Source organism: Tupaia chinensis, unplaced genomic scaffold (genome assembly GCF_000334495.1).
Source record: "Tupaia chinensis unplaced genomic scaffold, TupChi_1.0 Scaffold000465_1, whole genome shotgun sequence".
NCBI lineage: Eukaryota > Metazoa > Chordata > Mammalia > Scandentia > Tupaiidae > Tupaia > Tupaia belangeri.
In genome coordinates this window covers 743,545-748,194 of record NW_006159974.1, presented here as the reverse complement: position 1 = coordinate 748,194, position 4,650 = coordinate 743,545, and the positions used below count along the sequence as shown (strand labels likewise).

At 52.0% G+C, this 4,650-nt stretch overlaps 1 protein-coding gene across 1 annotated transcript in view; it reads right to left on the bottom strand.

The window, feature by feature from the left end:
* The window catches only part of POLR2J (RNA polymerase II subunit J), a 6,096-nt gene extending 6,002 nt beyond the window's left edge, over positions 1–94 (bottom strand). The window contains exon 1 of the mRNA XM_006155657.3: positions 20–94. The gene's annotated coding sequence lies outside the window, so the exon portion shown is untranslated. The remainder of the gene's footprint in view (positions 1–19) is intronic.
* Positions 95–4,650: the final 4,556 nt, after the last annotated feature.

Sequence of the window (4,650 nt, the reverse complement as noted above, 5' to 3'; positions counted from 1 at the left end):
GTCAGCGTCCTCGAAGGGCCTCCCGCCGCTGCCACCGACGCCTCCGAAGCACTAGAACTGTTCCGGGTCACGCCCGCAGCGCCAAACCGATGTTGCCCCCTATCGGACTGGAGGATGCTATGTGAGAGCAACAGCCGGAACAGCCGGTGACTGCGCAGGCGTCAATCCGGAAGGCTCCCTGGAGCCTTGTGGGTGCCTTTGGGCGCATGCTCAAAGCGCTGCGTTTGGGGCTGATCTGCCCTCGTATAACCCTAGGGGGATCCGAGGATTTTCCCCCCGCGGCTTCCCATGCTCCTTGCTGTGTCTTTGGAAATGTGCCCTGGAGTACACAGCGAGAAGCCCCTGCATCGAGAATGGGGCCACGGGCTGGGGGGCAGTCGGGGAGGGCGGCAGCGAGAGGACTGGAGAAAGTCTCATGGCCAGAAGAATGTGTCCAGATAAGCTGCCCGCCAAGGCTGCCCGGGTGGACTGTCGCCAGACCCCTGCTGGTCGTCACTGGCTTCTTGCTAGTCGGGACAGTTGTGTGAGGGAGGGCTGGAGAGGCGGCAGGTGCATACAGGTGTGAGAGATGAGCTAGGGACGGGGTGTGTGTGAGAATACAGGTGCATCCACCACTGCGCTTTTGGACTGGTTGCTACTTTACAGACTACAGTTTAGCATAAAAGGCATCTGAAGCAACAGGGGTCGGCGTCTCCCAACTATTGGCAGCTCTTTTCTCCAGGGCTGGGCAGCAGCCTGGCAGCCCCCAAATGAATCTGGGACCTTCCACCACCGCTCCTGGGAAGGACCATTTCCTATCTGAGCTATTGAGCCCTGCTGCAGAATATGTCACTCCGCTGGAGCCCACGCAGAACCTGGCTGTCCAGGCCAAGTGGGTGGGGGCCTCTTTAATTGGTGACTAGATGCACAATTATGTGAACGAGTCCCTGAAGTTGTAACCCCATTCTTTTGGGTCCAATGGGTAAAGGACACTACTCTTCCCAGGATCGCAGGGCCCCAGAGGTGATGAATCAGAGTGCAGAGAGGAGTTTTACCCACCAGGGGCTTCCCCCTCCGGTCGCTATGGACGTCTGTTCTCTCCAAGCGATCTGGTGATATATACCCTTTGAGTCCCAAACCAGCACAAGATCCTAGGCTCCGGAAGTTGTCAGCCCACAGAGAGCCTTCAGTGGCTTGATGCTAAAGTGTCCCAGGATGAGACCAAGTGACCTGTCCTCCCATAAGACTAAGGGAGACAGGTTCCTAGCACAATGGCCACAGGGGCTGCTGGAACACGGGGCATTAGGAAAAATGATCCAACCTTGGAAATAAGGTGAAGGGGGACTGTGGCATGCCTGTCAACATCATGCCAGAGACATTGGTGAGTCGGCCTGGCCACGGGTTACTTGATTATTTAGGGCAGAGGTCAGCAAACTGTGCGGTCTTGTAGACCAAACCCAGCCTGCCATATTATTTTTAAAATAGATTTTTGCTATAGGGCGTGTGTGCTAGCCAGAGAAACAGAGAAAGCCAGCAAGAAATCCACCCCCCCCCAGGGGGATGGCCTTGGGGATGCCACAATCCCTTCTACCCTATTCTCCTCTCAGGATTTTGGGCACGTATGTACATGTGCCCAGCATGAGTTTCAAGCCACCAGGTCTGGGACTTGAACGGCAGTCAGCCACATGGGAGTCCAGCGCCTTAACCACTATACCACCTACTCTTTTAAAGTTTATCCATCTCCTCCATGAGCAAGACAGCACCCAAAATGGGGTCCCAGTGCCATGATCTACCTTCAGTCAGCCTCCTCACAGGCAAGCACGCTCATACTTGAGGTGTCTGGACTTGAACTGGGAACCTTGCCATGTGGGATTGCCTTGCAGAGCATCACATTTTACCTCTGCACCACCCTCCGCACCCCCCATCTCTTCCCCCACTTGTTCTGTAAATAGCTGTATCATGAGACACCAGGCCCTGTCTATACCTCTCTTACGGCTGCTTCCATGCTACATGGCGGAGTTGTGACTGAGACTGGTGTACCTGGCCCTTTATAGGAAAAAATTTGCTGATCCTAATCTTGGGGATGATGCCTGTGTTTAACTTTGCTATTTACTGTTTGATAAGCACCCAAACGCTGCAGTTACTTATTAACTTGTATGTTTCTATTCTACGGAGAAGAAAACTCCATAAACCAGTTTTGTACCGGGAACCAGCAGTTAGTGTAAGACTATGTCGCTGGACTCCCACGTAGTCGACCGTGGTTCGCATCCCAGACCCGGTGGCTTAAAACTGACGCTAGACACCTATGCGTGCGTGCCCAAGATCCAGAGAGGAGAATGGAGGAGAAGGGATTGCGGCGTGGCCATACCCCCTGGGGGGTGATTTCTCGCTTTCTGTATTCTCACAGTGTTTCTGGCAAGCACAACTAAGACAAAAAAAAAAAAAAAAAAAAAAAAGAAACAGTTTTGTACCTAGCATCACGATCAGAGTCTGGTGTCCTCTCAAAATGCTTACAAACACCCAGCTTCTCAAGAGGCTATATGCACCAGCCTTCCCAAACACCTGTTTCCTCACCCATGTATAACAGATCATCCATCCGTGCTCATTGTCTATTGCATGAGAGTCACTTCATTATGTATTTGAAAATTATTCTTTGGCAAGACTTGCCAGGAGGCGGCTGTTGTGAGCCTGCCCACATTTCCTAAGGGACGGGCCTGGAGAATAAGAGGAGCAGGTACCATGTGAACTAGATCCACTCTGGGCTTCCCAGGGCACCTGCCCAGCAGTGAACAGCCCCTGGGCTGCAGATCTCTGTATGAGGAGCCAGTGAGATCTTCAAAACAGCTGGCGACCGGCCTTGAGGCTCAGTTGGATAGCAGGCCTGCAAATCACAGAGGAGGTAGTGCAGAAACCCCAGGCAGGTGGTCGGTGACCTCTGGCACCTTCCTGTCCTGTGCTCTCCTGTTCCTCTCCCTTTTCTAGGTGGCTTCCAAAACTACCGTGGCATCCTGGGCTGCAGACAGCTCTGCTCAGGGCCAGGGGCGGGCCAGCCGGGTGCTCATGTGAACTCCCACTCTGGCTGCAGTGGCAGTGTCCACACCAGGGTCTGCCGGGAGAGAGGGTTGATGGATGCTGTCAGGAGGGCAGTGCGTGTGTGTGTGCAGTCAAAATCCAGGCTTCTGGTCGGAGCCCGGTAGGCCCACACATGTCTTTTCCCTTTAGTCCCTATACCGAGGGCTCAGTAGCCCCAGTGGCCCGTACTTCTGCGCACTGGGTGCTTACAATCCACCAAGACCCAATAGGCATGAGGATTTTTGTAAGACCCTAAGGAAGTAGCTGAAGAACCAGATGGTGATCTGGTGTGCCAGGTGTGGGCACACCAGTCACCCCTGGACCCAGGCCTTGAGCCAGGAAGAGAGGGAGGGATCCAGCTGGGCAAAAAGCCCCTAGGATGGTGGTTTCAAGGCCAGAAGGTGACAGATGTCCAAATGGGCAGCTGGTGGCTGTGGGGAGACTACTCCCCACCGAGGCCGCAACCAGAAGAAAAGGTCAATATAGCCTTGAAAGCTATAGGGTAGAGGAGGGGGCAGCCCCTTGCTTTTTCACTCTTTTGCCTTTCCACACACTCCCTGGAACAGCCAAGTAAGCAGCCTGTCCAGCCGGCCTCCCAGAGCCTAGTCAACCAGGTCAGGGATCCTGCCTGGGTCCTGGGCCCTTGGGACTGTCCTCAGCCTAGGATTTATAGACTAGGCTCAGAGCTTGGCTGGATACAAGTTTTAAGAATGTGCTGGGGGCCAGCAGGGGACACAGAGATTAAGGCAGCTGGATCCTACATGAACAACTGCACGGTTCGAGTCCTAGACCTGGCAGCTTGAAAAATCACAACAGATGTGTGTCCATGCAGTGCCCTCCCTGCTAAAAAATAAATCTAAAAAAAGTGCTGAGAGCCAGCCTGCAGCCTAAGGCAGCTGGATCCCACATAGTATGAGTGCCAAACCTGGGGGCTTGAGAAACATTCCAGGAACATGTGTGTGCCTCCCCAAAATCCTGAAAGAAGGAAGAAATGGAGAAGAGATTGCAGTATGACCATATCCCTTGGGGGTGCTTTTATACTTTCCCTCCTCTTTCTCTCTCTCTTTCTTTTTAAAAATTTTTCTTCTGGCAAATTAAAAAAAAAAAAAAAGAATATGCTGAAAAACTTCTCCCCTCGTGTCTTTTCAATTACATTAAAATTTACTGTACACCAAAGCCAGCAGGTGACGTGGTGGTTAAAGTGCTGGATTCCCACACGGCTGACTGTGATTCAAATCCGATACCTGGTGGCTTGATTTCTCACTTTCCTTCTCTCTCTCTGGTAAGTGCATATGCCCTAAGCAAATTAAAAAATAGTAATAGTAAATAATATAAAAATACTTTTTTTTTTAAAAAAAAAGAAAAGAAAAAGTAGGACCATAATGGTTTCGTTATTGGACTCCCATGTAGTCGACCACTGTTTAAGTCCTGGGCCCGGAGGCTTAAAATTCATGCCAGGCACATGTGCATGTGTGCCCAAAATCCTGAGAGGAGAATGGAGGGGAAGGGATTGCAGTGTGGCCATTCCCCCTGGGGAGTGATTTCTTGCTGTTTCTCTGTCTCTCCTGTGGGCAAAAGTGTCTGATAGCAAAAATCTCT